This window comes from Diceros bicornis, chromosome 22 (assembly GCF_020826845.1).
Source record: "Diceros bicornis minor isolate mBicDic1 chromosome 22, mDicBic1.mat.cur, whole genome shotgun sequence".
Taxonomy (NCBI): domain Eukaryota; kingdom Metazoa; phylum Chordata; class Mammalia; order Perissodactyla; family Rhinocerotidae; genus Diceros; species Diceros bicornis.
Genome location: NC_080761.1, coordinates 53,830,038 through 53,846,719, shown reverse-complemented (window position 1 = coordinate 53,846,719; position 16,682 = coordinate 53,830,038). Strand labels below are relative to the sequence as shown.

The window sequence follows — 16,682 nt, the reverse complement described above, 5'->3', positions numbered from 1 at the left end:
CGTCAAAAAGCTACCAACTTGAAATGGTTCTCACTGATCAAAGATAAAACAGCTTGTGCATCAAAAAGAATGACTATAATTGTTGCAAACACATAGTGTAAATCCACGAGCCTATGATGATACTCAAAGAAGAGAAAAGATCCTTAGAAAACAAACAGTCCAAAAGAGGAAAAAAAAAAAACACAAATAACCCGCTACTATTAGAAATTACTGTTATACCAACTCTTTATTTTAAATTTGTAATTAAAGGAAAAGAATTAAGCATTCATCCTGCCTTTCCAATAGAAACTACACCTCACGGTAAGCCTGATGAGGGTAAGCTCTTCTTTACAGAAGAATGACTCCTCATAAATATAAATATGACAGAAATAGCATAATGACAAAACTTCACAACTTCTAATTAAATAATTGATTCAAGTAAGTATCATCAATGGATGCTAAACAATTAGGTAAAGATTAATAGGAAACTTTATAATAGAAAGATCAAGCTGACACCATCTGAACACAACTAGAAGCACTAAAAGTGGGACAACCACTCATTACGTACCTCCTGATGTGATGTATGAGGAAGGACACAGCACCACCTACGTGATGCCACTCCCACCCCCGCACACCCAAAAAAAACCATGGACTAAATCAAGCTTCTAACCATTAGTTTACAAGAAATAGAGGAGACAAGTGAAAAGACAATACAAGAACACACAGACAAACCCTGAATGTGGGATACCTACAGGACAAATAGCCTGATTTCTCCAATGAATCAATAACACGAAAAGGGCGTAATTATTATGTCATAAAAGAGACTTAGGAGACATGAAAACCAAATAAGTGGTGACTATGGACCTTATTTGAATCATGAATGGAACAAACCAACGTTAAAGTGACATTTCTAAGGCAATAAGAGAAATTTTAACATGGATGGTATTCGATTACATTAAGGAATTACTAACGATTGTTAGATGTGATAATAGCAAGGTGGTTATGTTTTTAAAAGAAAGCACTAGGACCAGCCCAGTGGCATAGTGGTTAAGTTCCCGCACTCTGCTTCAGTGGCCTAGGGTTCTCGGGTTCACATCCCGGGAACAGACGTATGCACCGCTCATCAAGCCACCTCCATAGAACACAGCAAGATGGGCAGAGATGTTAGCTCAGGGCCAATCTTCCTCAGCAAAAAAATTAAATTTAATTTAAAAATTAAATAAATAAAAGCACTATCAGGTAGAAATGCATAATAATGTATTTACAGGAATGTTTGAGATTTGCTTTAAAATACCTCAGCTCACAGATGTGAGCTCAGGGCCAATCTTCTTCACCAAAAACATTAAATTTAATTTAAAAATTAAATAAATAAAAGCACTATCAGGTAGAAATGCATAATAATGTATTTACAGGAATGTTTGAGATTTGCTTTAAAATACCTCAGGCACTTTCCCATCTCCCCAAAAAAGTAGGAGAACAGAGTTGAAAAAGAGATCAAATGTTGATTTTTGTGAAAGCTGGGCAATAGTTACATGGGAGTTCATTACATTCTTCTTTCTACTCTCTGTCTTAAAATTCCCATAATAAAACATCTAAAAAACAGAAGCCTAAAAGATTAAAAAAAAAAACCCAAATCCAAACCATTAAGTAATCTTAATTGGATCTAACTCGGAACAAATCTTGTATAATAAAGAATTTGGCTGGCCTTTGTCCCGGGTTCCCGAGAAGTATCCTCTAAATCCTTGGAATTTCCCAAATGATAGGAGTATCTTTGTTTTTCATGGTGGGTCCCTCAGACCACGCTTGACAGTTTATGCTCAAGAGTTCACTCATCATGATCCCTGAGATAATTTATGCTAACAGTATAACAGTATGGCCATACCAGAAAGGTCAATCATGTGATTAGAGGGTTAGGGCTTTTTTTTGTGTGTGTGTGCTGAGGAAGATTCGCCCTGAGCTCACATCTGTGGTAGCAGATTGGCAAGGTTGTTAGCTCAGGGCTAATCTTTCTCTATTTTGTATGTGGGTCGCCACCACAGCATGGCCGCTAACAAATGGTGTAGGTCCGGGCCACCAAAGTGGAGTGTGCCAAACCTGACCACTAGGCTATGGGGCCAGCCCCAGGTTGGGGCTTTAAGCCATGTAATATGCTCGACCTTCAGGGAGGGAAGGGGGCCTGGGGATCAAATTCAATCTTTTCATGATTCAGTGAATCATGCTCATCTAATGAAAACCCAATAAAATAAAAACTCTGGACACTGCAGCTCAGGTGAGCTTCCCTGGTTAATAATACTTTGCATATTGTAACACAACAATGTGCCAGGAGGGTATACATCTTGACTCCACGAGGACAGGACATAGAAGATTCAAGTCTAGGACCTTCCCAGACTTCACCCTATGCATCTCTTCTTTTGGCTGCTCCTGCCTTGTATCCTTTTTGCTATAATAAAACTGTAATCTAAGTATAGCATTTTCCCGAGTTCTGTGAATCATTCTAGCAAATTATCAAACCTGAGGGCAGAGAGGGAACCCTCAAATTTGTAGCCAGTTATTTCAGACATGTGGGTGGCTTGGAAATCCTTGAGCTTGTGGCTCACATCTGAAGTGAGGGCAGGCTTCTGAATGACTATGCCCTTAACCTGTGTAGTTTGGCCTATTTCTGGGTAGTTAGCGTCTGAATTGCATTGTGAATCTGTAAAAGACATTTAGGGGACAAGTGAGGAAATTTCCATAAGTACTGGTATAATATGATATTAGGGAATTACTGTTGATGATGGGATATGATAACAGTATTGTGGTTATGAAAGAAAATGTCCTCATCTTTTAAAAAGTTACATAATTAAGTATTCTAGTGTAAAATATCTATCATTTACTTTATTTCAGGAAAAAAAATCAGATGGCAAATGTTAATTGTTAAACCTGTCAAAAGGATACCCACAAGAAATTGTACACAATTACTAAAATCATTGTCAAAAACAGTACATACTAAGAAGATACAGAAATAGAAATATATAAATAGAATTCTGTAGTGAAGAGGTATGTTATCTGGCTTCCATTTTTTTCCCCCAATGGAAAAACTAGCTAAATAATTACTTCTTTGTTTGCCCCTTATAGTCAGTTCCCAATCAAATTTTGCTGTTCATATGAAAAACTATCCCTGTCTGGTCACAGCAAAAGACAGCTTCTCAGGCTTCATGCTTCATTCACTCAACATTTGTGTAATGAACACCTACTACTCCTTGGTACTGCTCTAAGTGGCAGCAGTAACAGGACAAAATCCCTCATTAAAATTAATTCTAATAGAGACAAACATTAAGCTTAAAAGGAAAAATAAAAGTTACTGAGAATTCCTGGATAAAATGGAATATATTAGCTTTAGAAAATAAGTCGACTGTTAACTGACAGTGGAAAAGAAGTATTATGCTTCTAATGAAGCATATGTTGAAAACATAATAGTTTTCAAAACTATATGTTGAAGACTTATGTAGTTTTCATAATACCATCACAAACATCATCTTATTCGAGCTTCACATGCTATGAGATATAAGCAGGTATTACTATCCTCATTTTATAAATTAAACAGTTCAAGGCTGAGAGAGACGACTGGTTTTTAAATGGGAAACTGGAATTAGAACTTTAGATCTTTCAATTCACTGTCCAGAGTTCTGTCCATTACAATACAATCTCTCATGGCAAAAGACACTAATTAAAAACCTTATAATAGGGCCGGCCCCGTGGCTCAGCGGTTGAGTGCTCGTGCTCCACTGCCGGCGGCCCGGGGTTTGGATCCCGGGTGCGCACCGACGCACTGCTCCTCTGGCCATGCTGAGGCCGTGTCCCACATACAGCAACTAGAAGGATGTGCAGCTATGATAGACAACTATCTACTGGGACTTTGGGGGAAAAATAAATAAATAAAATCTTTAAAAAAAAAAAAAAACCTTATAATAAATTAAAGTAAGAAAGTATCTCATAGAGAGTCCCAAATAAACTTCCTGTCATACTACATTCAGAACCTTATTACTCAAAGTACGGTTCTCGGACCATCAGCATAACCTGGGAGCTTGTTAGAAAATGCACAATCTGGGCCGGCCCCTGGCTTAGGGGTTAAGTGCGCGCACTCCACTGCTCGCGGCCCGCGTTCGGATCCCGGGCGCGCACCGAGGCACTGCTTCTCTGGCCATGCTGAGGCCGTGTCCCACATACAGCAACTAGAAGGATGTGCAGCTATGACATACAACTATCTACTGGGGCTTTGGGGGAAATAAATAAATAAATAAATAAAATCTTTAAGAAAAAAAAGAAAGAAAATGCACAATCTCTGGGGCCGGCCCCGCGGCTTAGTGGTTAAGTGCTCACGCTCCGCTGCTGGCGGCCCGGGTTTGGATCCCGGGTGCGCACCGACGCACCACTTCTCCGGCCATGCTGGGGCCGCGTCCCACATACAGCAACTAGAAGAATGTGCAACTACGACATATACAACTATCTACTGGGACTTTGGGGGAAAAAAATAAATAAAATTATAAAAAAACAGAAAATGCACGATCTCAAACCTACTCAGAACTACTGAATCAGAATCTACATTTTACCAAGATCTCCAGGTCATCTATATACAATGAAGTCTGAAAATCACTGATCTACAATAGCAATGTCCAACAGAACTTTCTGCAGTGATGAAAATGCTTTATATCTGCACTGTCTATGCGGCTACCATGTTGGACAGGTAAGATCTAGAACATCTCTAACTAGAACTGTGCCTAAATACAATTTCTTACAATACTAAATAAAATAAGCCTCCATTACCTTAATATATACACTCTTTCACTAAGTATACTGCCAGTAATACAGAGACCAAAAACAGAATTTTTTTTACAAAGACCCAACAACTCAAAAAGTACAGCAACCTCGAGTCATTTGGAATAAGCTGTACATACCCCATTACTGACTGCATTATACAAGGTACATTTATAAAAGATTCTCATTTAATAATCTACCAACAATTTTGTTTAATATGGTCTCTCAAAGGGGTAATGTTCAGTTATCTTGAAATTCTGCTTATATAAAACACCTAGGTCTCTGAATAAGCTAGATAAGTTAAGTACTATTATAAAAAGTATCTAGTACAAGGATAAAGTGAGATTCCCTATTAAATTACAATAACAAGCTAGAATTTCCTGTTCCAGAAAATGGATGAGACAGGATATAAACAAGTGAAGACCTTCAGTGATTTTTTAAAGTATTTTCAAAACAAAATTTGTGGTAGATTAGCTTGTTTGTTTGTTTTCTATTGTTAGAATCACTAGAAAATATAGTAACCTTTGATAGAAGAAATTAAATACTTCCAATTCTGAGAATTCACAAGCTACCATTAAAGTCCACTCCATATACTAATTTGTAATTTGGCTGACATTTGACTTTGAATTCCACCCACAGAAGGGAATCACTTCTCTTACAAGGTGTGGTGTAAGGTATAATAATCTACCAGAAGAAAGAAATGGGGAAGTTACTGTCTATACAACTTCACCACCAAACTGTAAAAGGAAATGTTGACACTCCCAAACTACAGGAAGATGTTAGGATTAGGAAGATTCCAGTCTTACCAACAAGGGAAGAAACAAGAAGGAGGATGCAAACTCCGCCTGGGACCAAGACCATGATGATGACATGCAGCACAAGACAAGAAAAGCCAGCCTGATCTTGAGCTTCCATTGGATTATTAAAGAAGGCTGGGGATAGGCCAGCCAGTAATAATAAACAGAAAAAGACTGGGAGTTAAGACAGCTAAGATTGAGTTTAGTGTATAAATCTCTAACTTTGTTGCTCTCTTCTAGATGTATACCCATCAAACTTGATGGTAACTAAACATTTTCTGTTATACTTTTCTGTATGTTATGAGAGACATTCTACACTATGGGTATGCAAGGATTCTCAAAGATCTACAGACATACCTTTCATAAATATCAAGGGTGTACTGCATATCACTATATAGTATTTGCAGTACATTTCAAGTCTGGTGGTTGTTTTATATTTCAGCGTGATCTTTGCCAGGATCAAATATCCAACTCCTTATAAGAAAAATTCCTAAAGTCCCTAGTCTTCTTATGGGGGGAAAAAATGTTTTTAAGAGGCTTTAATACACAACAGAGAAAATCTAATGCCACCAAGATTTTTATATATATATATAACTTAAGAGATAAGGGTTTAATGATGGATAGGAGCCACACAAGTCCAAGGAACTGGGCAGAGTGTTAGAAAAACTATATATTCCATCATATATTTTCTAGTTGATTTGAAATGTTTCATAACTTTAAATAGATGTAATTTCTCCAATATTGAGAATAAAAGAGTTACTTCATTCTTTTAAATGTATCTAATGGAACTTAATAATGGAACTTAAATATCATAAACATGTGATACCCACCCTAAAAGAAAAATACATGAAGAAGCTGTTAACTATGAAAATTTACACATTTCTTTTTTACTTGATCATGTAATTATATTCCAGAGAACTGTATCCTAATTACATTAAATTGTGTACTTGAAAATAAACAAAAAAACTTCCAAAATGTTTCCACATCAGCCCTTCCACAATCCACAACTATTCTTGATGAAGACCAACACTGTAAGAACTGGACATCAAAAAATCTTTCTGAACATATTTTAGGAGAAATGCTAACAGCTTAGACTGAGCGCCTCGTTATGAATTGTATCTAATACTGTCCACACAAGTCTCTCATTGTCAAACCACATTATTAACATTCAGTAAAATGCAAACCTCATTCACAAATCTGTTGGTTTCCTAGTTGGGGAAAATATATTTAACCTATGTATAAGGCACAACTCAAGCTGCTTTTAAAGCCCTCTGGACCTATAATTCGCAAGACAACAGGAAAGTAACTCCTGAGAAGTCTGCCTTTCTAATCAAGCAAATATTGGGACTAAATGTCAGGTTAGATGCCACATTACAGATGGATATACTATTGTATTTATTAAAACAGCATGCCTAGGAGAAGAAAAGGAGAAGAAAAGGATTTCCTAAATATGATACAAAAAGCACAAACCATAAAAGATTGATAAATTCAATTCATTAAAATTATGAACTTTGAGGCTGGCCCAGTGGCATAGTAGTTAAGTTCACGCTCTCTGCTTCGGCAGCCCAGGGTTTTCGGGTTTGGATCCCGGGCACGGACCTACATACCACTCCTCAGTGGCCATGCTGTGGAGGCATCCCACATATAAAATAGACAAAAATTGGAACAGATGTTAGCTCAGGGACCATCTTCCTCACCAAAAAAAAAAAAAAGTGCTCCTCTTTTGATTCTGTAGTTTCACTTCTGGGAACCAATTCTGAGCAATAATAATTCTAAATGCAAACATTTATTTGTACATGAAAAAGTTCAAATTATAAGAAATTGGAAATAATCTAATACTGATTAAATAAACTATATGTAAAAAAAAAAAATTTATGAACTTTTCTCACCAAAAGACTATGAAGAGATGAAAACACAAGTCACAAATTGGGAGAGGATATCTGCAACTCATGAATTAACAAACAATTAGTATTAATTAACTTACAAAGAACTCTTAAAAATTGATCAGAAAAAGTGAAAAAGGGGCCAGCCCCGTGGCTTAGTGGTTAAGTGCGCGCGCTCCGCTGCTGGAGGCCCGGGTTCGGATCCCAGGCGCGCACCAACGCACCGCTTCTCTGGCCATGCTGAGGCCGTGTCCCACATGCAGCAACTAGAAGGATGTACAACTATGACATACAACTATCTACTGGGGCTTTGGGGGAAAAAATAAATAAATAAAATTGTTAAAAAAAAGAAAAAGTGGAAAAAAAAAAAAAAAAGACCTTGAACATACACTTCACAGAAGCACAACCAACCAATGATGTATGAAAAGATGCTCAACTTCAGGAAATGCTGCTAAAAACACAACAGATACCATTTCAAACCCCTAGATTAGAAAAAAATTTAAAAGTCTGACAGTATCAAGTATTGGGGAGGAAGTGAAGCAACCAAAACACACACTGCTGGCTCCTGACTCAGTAACCACAAGATTCACAATTATCATAAGCCAATTCAGTGACTCAAATACTGGAAGTGTTTGGTAAGCATTAAGCAACTGATAATGACCAATGCAGAATTCTGTGAACACATGCGCATTACTCCCAATACAAATTTTGGCCCTTAATAAACTGGGTCCAATGTGACTCAGCAATACAAGTAAGAACACTTTAGTCCCTTATCCAGTTTATCCAGTTAATTTTGTTACATACAAAATATTCAGTATTCTAGGAGGAAATGAACACCTGATGACACCATAAGTGACTAAAATTTTAATGAACTATTCATCATTCCAGTTACACTACTATATCAATGAGAACAAGTAGTTTAAGATAGTATTTTTTTTTTTTAATTTTATTTATTTTATTTTTTTCCCCCAAAGCCCCAGTAGATAGTTGTATGTCATAGCTGCACATCCTTCTAGTTGCTGTATGTGGGACGCGGCCTCAGCACGGCCAGACAAGCAGTGCGTCGGTGTGCGCCCGGGATCCGAACCGGGCCACCAGCAGCAGAGCGCGCGCACTTAACCGCTAAGCCACGGGGCCAGCCCCGATAGTATTACTTTAAAACTAGTGCTCATACTTTAAATTACTTGATAGGAATAGGAATGGCCCTGTGACAAATGCAGATAGGCACTGAAGTTGGACAAATCTGAGTTCAAATTCAGACTCTACCATTTTATAGCTGTAACCTTAGTTAAATTATTCAACATCTTTGATCCTCAGTTTCCTCAACACATAAAAAGCATGCACATCACTACCTGCCTAATCAAACTGTAAGGACTGAGATTATGTAAAATGCTTAACAACACCTAGCTCATTAGCACAGGCCCAGTGTTAGCACCTTTCCCTTTGTAAATCTTGCTACCCTCACCTAAAATTTTTAAAGCCTCAAATTGTAACTCTCAATTCATAGGAAAATATTACTCTTACATTCAAATTATTTTCCAATATTACAAGAAACTGTGTACTACAGGTTAGAAGAGCAATACCCTGCTTACTTCCTTCTCTAACTAAAAGGCTCTTTCCTATATGAAATTAGATTCTGGAAAAGAGGACAGATTTTCACTTATCTTTGTAATATAGAAGCAGGGATTTCCATTCAATGTGGGAAACTAAACCCAGCTGATTTCTAAGCTTCAACTCAAGGTGTTTTTGACTCTAAGAAAAACCTTATTTAATAATTTAAGGTACTGCATACTACCTTTTGTATTTCTTGAGAAAGATTACCTAAAGAAAATTACTTGATTAATGATGAATTGATGTTTTGTTTTGGTATTTTTTGGTTAGTCTGTGGGAAAAAAGTTTACACTTAAAATGATCTACATTTCAAAAACCTCAACACATTCAACAATACAATTAAAGAACAGAAAAGTTTATAATACTAGCATCTATACTCTAATGATAATACATATAATGCTGAAGATACCTGGACAGAACTTTAGTCCCTGAATTAAACTTCAGGAATCCTTATTTTTTTTTTTAATTTTTTATTTATTTATTTCTTCCCCCAAAGCCCCAGTAGATAGCTGTATGTCATAGCTGCACATCCTTCTAGTTGCTGTATGTGGGACGTGGCCTCAGCATGGCCGGAGCAGCAGTGCGTCGGTGCACGCCCGGGATCCGAACCCAGGCCGCCAGCAGCGGAGCGCGCGCACCCAACCGCTAAGCCACAGGGCCGGCCCTGGAATCCTTATTTTAAATACCATACCATAGTCAAGACACAAAAGACGTGTGAGATAAAGTGACATTTGCCAGTCTGAGAAATGTGAACAAACAAACATTGATGAGAATTGTCTACAGACCTAATATCATATCAGGATATTGTTACTGTCTTCTTCAAAATCAAAATGAAAAATAAAATCTTTCAGATACACATAAAATATGTCATGATGAGTTAATGAGTCAAATACTAAACAAAATAAAAATTCAGGAAGTTCTTATATTCACATACTTTAATTTCCTTGTCCTCATTTCTAAAATAACACATTTTCTTCCAATGAGGCTATAGCAAGTTAGTAAGTTATCTGCCGTGAGGCAACAGACATGCTCACTAAAGAAACATTGATTTCCCCATTTCCATAACTATAATAACTCTTATTAATGCAACACACAATAGGCTTTCAATAAATGTTGAATAAATAAGTAACAGAAAGAATGAATAGGATGAATTAGAAATAAAAATTTAATTTACAAAAAAATTTCACTTAAAAAAATAAGTTAATGCAGAAAGTGTACTTTTAGACTTTAGACATTTCACATTCTTTGCTATAATACAGAAATTTTCAGTTTAACTAGTTTGGGACATATTCTAGAAAGAGAGAGCTATCACAAAAGACTAAGTGCCCTGTTTCTCCCACCATCAAATCTGACAAAATTTTAAAGAGAAACATCAATCATATCTATCCAAATTCTCAAATGCTAATAATAAGACTGAGGAGAGAGAGAAAGCACTAATAAGTGGGGTTAGAACAGAACATATTTAATAGTTAACTGAATTATTAAATCTGGTTTTGCAACACTTCATGGTGTATAAGAACGCTCAAAATTTTATTTCAGTTTAATATAAAATGTGTTTTTATGCCCAGCCATACTTTTAAGAGCCTAGTCTGGAAACAAGTACATGTGGCAACAACACAAAGGTCAGAGATCACTGATATAGATCAAACAAATGAATCATAACTTGATGTTCCACAGAAAGATTTGGGGCTGTTTCTGAGGCCCAGGTGGACTGCACAGGTAAGTCTCCACCCAAGAAACAAACAAAAGAGGCAAGATAAACATAGCCGGAGAAGACCAGACAATGTCAAAGATATCCCCAAAGATCACTCATCCGGGTCTGGTCTCCCTTTCTCCCTAATCTCATTGCCTCAGGGAGAACTAAATCTGCACCTCACGTCCCCAACTCTCAACTCCCCGTCACTCAGCTTCTTTACTAAAACCTGGGTCCCCCTCTCCGACATCCTCTAATTCACTCCAGCCAGAGAGAGATCGCCTATGCCTATTTTCCCGCAGAGTATTAGTCCCCTTAATCCGAACCCATTTTCCCGCATCCCATCTGCCCTCCGCCCTTTCAACTCTTGGTCCCCTCACTCCGACCCTCCCCCCAGAATCCACCCCAAGTCACGGATCTCTGGCCCCTTCCTCCTCCCACTCCCTCAGCCGCAGTTCCTTTCATCCCGCTCGGCCTCCAACCTCTTCCCCCGGTTACCTCCCCCATCCGTCTCCCGGTACCGGCCCCCTCCCCCAACTCCGCCCCTCTCCCCCGTCCCCCAGAGGGAGACCCCCTCACTTGAATGCCGCTGCCGCTGCCGTCCCAGAAGCCGAAAGGTGCTGGCGCCGGCCGGCCTCCCAGGCTCGGTCCCCGCTGAGCTCCTGACGGCCCCTAGGGAAAGCGAACGCCGCCACCTCCAAGTCTGCCCACCCTGGGCCAGGCCGTCACCGTCACCGTAGCCACCGCCAGTATCACGGCCGCCATGTTGAAGTCCCACTTCCCTCCTCGTTCTCCTCCCCGCTCCGCCCCTTTGGGCGTCTGACGTTAGGGCGCCGCGCTCCACCCTCGAGGCCAATGGGAGGAGCCGATGGTTACGTAAACTAATCTCTCTTCTAGTGCCAGACAGCTCTAGCTGCCCGGAGCGTTGCGATTGGAACGGATGGACCCGGCTGACCCAAAGGGAGGGAGGAAAGGAGGGGGTCACTGAGAGGGTAAGGCGTAGGGGTTGGAGAAGCTGCCAAGGCGGAAACTGAGAGCCTTGAATCGCGAAGGGACGCACAAAGATTTACCAGCAAGACCTACTTGGGAATTAGGATGTCTGGCTTCTGGTCCGGGGTCAGTGACCTGGTACAAGTCCTGCCCTTTCTGGGCCTCACTTTCTCCATTTACAAATGAATAGGTTGAAAGGGGACCTCTAAATATCCCTTCAATTCTGACATTCAACGGATTTAAACCAGGTAATACAATCCCAAACCTTTACTGCCTTCTGCGTTTATTGGATGTCTCCTGGAATCAGGTGCATGGAGGATTCATAACTGAATGAGATGAATCTTCCCAAAAGTTCCTAATTGATGGGAGAAATACTAGCATAAACGGTTAACTCTAGGAGAAGTCAGAGAGTGATAATGACGTAACAGGTGCATCAATTGCTGTGGAAAAAATGACTTTTGGCTAAGGGGTTAGGAAAGGTTTACATCTCCACACTTTCTGGGTACATAAAGAGTGTGTACACTCCATGTCAAATTCTCCAGCCCTGTTTTCTCTCCAGAATTCCAGAGAAAATAATATTTATACTTTGAAGGGTGCAGCAATGTTGACTCACTAGTAGAGAAGGTGGGCATTCCAGAAGGAGGGGGAATTAAAGTGAGCAGAGAATAGCAAATCGTCAGTTCTGGATTATTTGCCTACTTAATTCAACAGATAATGGGCAACAACAGAAGGTTTGTGGAGAGAGCAGTGAGCTGAGCAAAACTCTTCATCAGGAGAATTAAAATGGTAGCAGTGAATAAAATGGATTGGAGACTACATGGTAGACTTCTGCATCGAGTAAAAGACTCACACCTGGACTAAAGCAGCGGCAGTAGGGATGGAGACTAGGGGATGAACTGGAGCAAGATTTTAGGCGATTGACTCAACAAGATTTAGAGACCTGCTATATGGGAGGAGAAATCATGAAGAAGAAAGAGCCAAGTTTTGGGGGCCTCTTATTAACAGAAACAAGAGAGACCTAAGGTTTACTGAAGTGCTAAGGAAGATAACAATGAGTTCAGCTGGCCAAAGTGAGATTAAGATGATGGGAATTAAGACGTGGAGAGATGTTCAGGAGGGAATGTGAGCTTGGAAATTAGGAAAGAGGGAAGGAGTACCCATGTGTAGTATATTGGTACTCCTTGAACAAATAAACTTGTCATTCATTCATTCAACAAGCGTTTATTGAGTGCCTGCAGTATAAAAGGCACTGTTCTTACTATAATTACAGCAGTATATAAAAGAGACCAAAAAAAAAAAAAAAATCCCTGCTGTCACAGAGCTTACGTTCTAGAGAAAAATAACTAATAATAATGGTGATAGGTGTTAAGAAGAAGAATGAAGCAGGGGAAAGGAGATAGAAAGTAGCCATGGTTGAAATTTATAAAGGATGGCCAGGGAAAAGTGACATCTGAATAAAGACCTGAAGGAAGTGAGGAAATGAGTCATGCAGATATCCAGAAGAAGAAAATGCCCAGCCAAGTGAACAGCAAGTACAAAGGCCCTAAGGTGGAAGTTCACCTTCTAAGTTCTGGGAACAGTAAGCATCCCAGTGTGGCTGGAATGTAGTGAGCAAAGAGGAGAATAGTGGGAGATGAAGTCAGACAAGTAACAGGGGGCTAAGTCACATCAAGTCTTGTAGATCATTTTAAGGACTTTGGCTTTTACTCTAAGTGAGCTGAAAGCCATTGGAGAGTTTTGAGCAGAGAAGAGAAATGATCTAACTTTTTAGCAGGATCACTCTAGCTACTAGAGCACCGAGCGTAAGCTAAAGAAGGGCCAGAGTGGAAGCAGACAGACCACTTAGAGGTCATTGCAGTAATCCAGGCAGGAGATAATAAGACTAGACCAGAGTGGACATAGCAGTGAAAGTGACTAGATATGGTCAGGTTCTGGGTACATTTTGAAGGTAAAGCCATAAGAATTTGCTTATAGATTAGACACACAGTGTGAGGAAATGAAAAGACTCAAGGATGACTTTAAGATATTTGATCTGAGTCAAATTCTTACAGATTTGGCTAGAAGAATGGAAAATCAGATTAATTAAAATTTCTGAGCATAGGACCCTTTGGAACACTAATAAATAGGGCATGGGAAGAGGAAGCAGAGAAAGAGATGGAAAAGTAGTGGCCAAAGAAGTAGAAAAGGAATCAGAAGACTATGGTGCCATGGAAGATTAAGAAGGAAAAACCTTTTGGAGGGCTAGGCCTGTGCCTCTCCTCTCAGAATAGGACTTCCTGAGACCAGAGACAAGCCTCCCCCATCAGACAGGGACTTCCTGAGATTCCCCATTAGCCTAGGTCTCCTGAGCTAATAATTTTTCCTTCCTACCTTCTTGCTTTAAGTGGGGACCAGGTTGCTGACCACCTAGTCCTGGACCAGCCTGCTGTGTCCCCCAACCCCCATGGAGGCAACCCATCCTTAAGAAATGGAAACGAAGTGGGACATTTCCTGGAAAAACAAATACTTCTTCACCTTCCTAGGAGTGATGCATACTTGTCAGTTTTCAGGCGTAAATCCCAATGGTAACTCACCTGGGACCAGAAGAGACTGAACAGGATGCCAGTCCTCTATTACCCCTTCCCTGTATCTTTTCCTCCCGGTGCACCTAGGCAATGCCAGCATACCTGCTGGCGTAGAAGCAGTGCTCCAGGCCAAGGGGCACCAGCTTGCATTCATCTCTCTTTTCCTCTTCTTTCTCCCTCCCTTCATACACTAAGCTTTTGGGGTGTCTAACAGCAGAGACAGGAAAGACAGACAACCAGCTCTACAATCTTTCATTCATTCAACTGTCTAGCATTGACTCAGTCCTACCATATGCCAGGCTCCATGAGTCTACAAAGATGCTCTCAAAGAGGTCAAGTGAGAGAATCAAACAGGCGTACAGATAATGATGGTACCTGGCAGAAAATCACCTAAATTCCCCTAGGTAGCACATTCCATGCTTAAGGAGGAGAGAGGAGAGAGAGCTCAGGTGGACTTGAGAAATCAAGGAAGACTTCATGGTAGAATTGAAGCATTTCAGTTAGGCCTTAAAGGACAGGTAGAATGAAGGGTGCCGGAAGCAATGAGAACAAAGCAGTTTGAGCAAAGGCATGGATGCAGGAAAGTGCCAGGAAAATTCAGACTCAGTAAGTAGAGCAAAGGATATTATGTAGGAGAGCAGAGGAAGATAAAGCTGGAGAGACCAGGAGGGAATAGGCTTGGCTTGAATTTAACAGTTCTAAGACTGTAAATAAAGTCATGGCATCTTTTCTTCTGGGAAATCCAAGATAAAAGTCTGGATGAATCCTTAGAACCTTGGAAGTCAGGCTGAAGGTGTTTCCCCTCCCCCAGAAGCTCAAGGTTATAATTAAGGACTCAAGTCTCTGGGTGACCTCTGAGGTTCCTTCTGATTCTAAGACCTGTATGATGACCATCATATGAAGATGCAATTATCTTGATGACCATGAATGGATAAAGATGATTTCAGATTCCAAAAGGATGAAAATATAAACACACACACCCCAACTCTAAAATATTAGATGAGGAGTCGGCCCCATGGCTTAGCGGTTAAGTGCGTGCGCTCTGCTACTGGCGGCCCGGGTTCGGATCCAACCCGAACAGCAACTAGAAGGATGTGCAACTATGACATACAACTACCTACTGGGACTTTGGGGAGAAAAAGGGAAAAAAAAAAGGAGGAGGATTGGTAATACAGGTTAGCTCAGGGCCGGTCTTCCTCAGCAAAAAGAGGAGGATTGGCATGGATGTTAGCTCAGGGCTGATCTTCCTCACACACACAAAAAAATAAATATATATATATATATTAGATGAGAATGTAGAAGTATATGTTTTGAATCATGGGTTGGAAAGAACTTTTCTAATCATGACACCAAATTCAGAAGCCATAAAGAAAATGGTTGACAGATTTGATGATGGCAAAAGACTCAATACACAAAGTGAAAAGATAAACTGGAGGAAAATATTTGTGACCTATATAACAGAAAAATAATTAATTTCCCCGATATACAAAGAGCCCCAACAAATCAATAAGAAAAATAGAATGATTCAATAGAAAAATATCAGTGTAACTTGTCAAAAAGCAATTCACTAAAAAAGAAACACAAATAGCTAGTGAACGTATGAAAATATGGTCAACATCACTGATAATTCTTAAAAATGAAACAAGGCCCCATTTTTCACCTAACAAATTGGCAAAAGCTAAAAGGATTGATTACATCCAGTGCTGGCATGGATGGAGAAATAAGCATTCTTATATACTGTTGATGGTAGTATAAATTGGTGAAAACTTTTGTAGAGCAATTTGGCAATGACTAGCACAGTATATCGTAAAGTGAAAAAGCAAGCTGCAGAATAATGCATATTGTATCCATTTTTGTAAAAAGAAAACATATAGACTATAGATAGATAGATAGATTTATTTAAGCATAGATAAAAGACTGAAAAGATACACACCAAACTATTAATTGTGGCTCTTGAGGGAGCAGGACATGGCTGGAGGACAGTGGGCAGTAGGACCTGGAACCAAGGAAAAAGGGGAAGTAGAAACCATGTAGAAGATGGCAGCCACTGCTGGAAAATGCTCCCACAGCCATAAGAAGGAGAAAGAACTACCCTGACTCCTCCCTTCCTCGTGCCCTCCAGTCTCCTGCCAGTGCCTCCCATTGACTGAATCTAGCTAGTATTCAGTTGGCAAAGGAGCCGGGAAATATAGTTTTCAGAAGAAGAACAGACAGTGGGTTTGAGAACCAAGATGTAATGATCAACCTCAAAAAGTTATTGGGTAGTTCACAGAACCAATGAGAGAGATGGAGAACCTGATATGAAAAACAGGAGAAAACCTAGTAAAAGAACACAGCAGGTATGGCTTGCCTGGTGGCAGCAGTTAAGTTT

General features: G+C 39.7%; 1 protein-coding gene across 1 annotated transcript in view; it reads right to left on the bottom strand.

Annotated features, from left to right (window-relative positions):
* Nucleotides 1–11,424, bottom strand: part of UBAP1 (ubiquitin associated protein 1) — a 67,555-nt gene extending 56,131 nt beyond the window's left edge. Inside the window, exon 1 of the mRNA XM_058565982.1 lies at nucleotides 11,337–11,424. The gene's annotated coding sequence lies outside the window, so the exon portion shown is untranslated. The remainder of the gene's footprint in view (nucleotides 1–11,336) is intronic.
* Nucleotides 11,425–16,682: the final 5,258 nt, after the last annotated feature.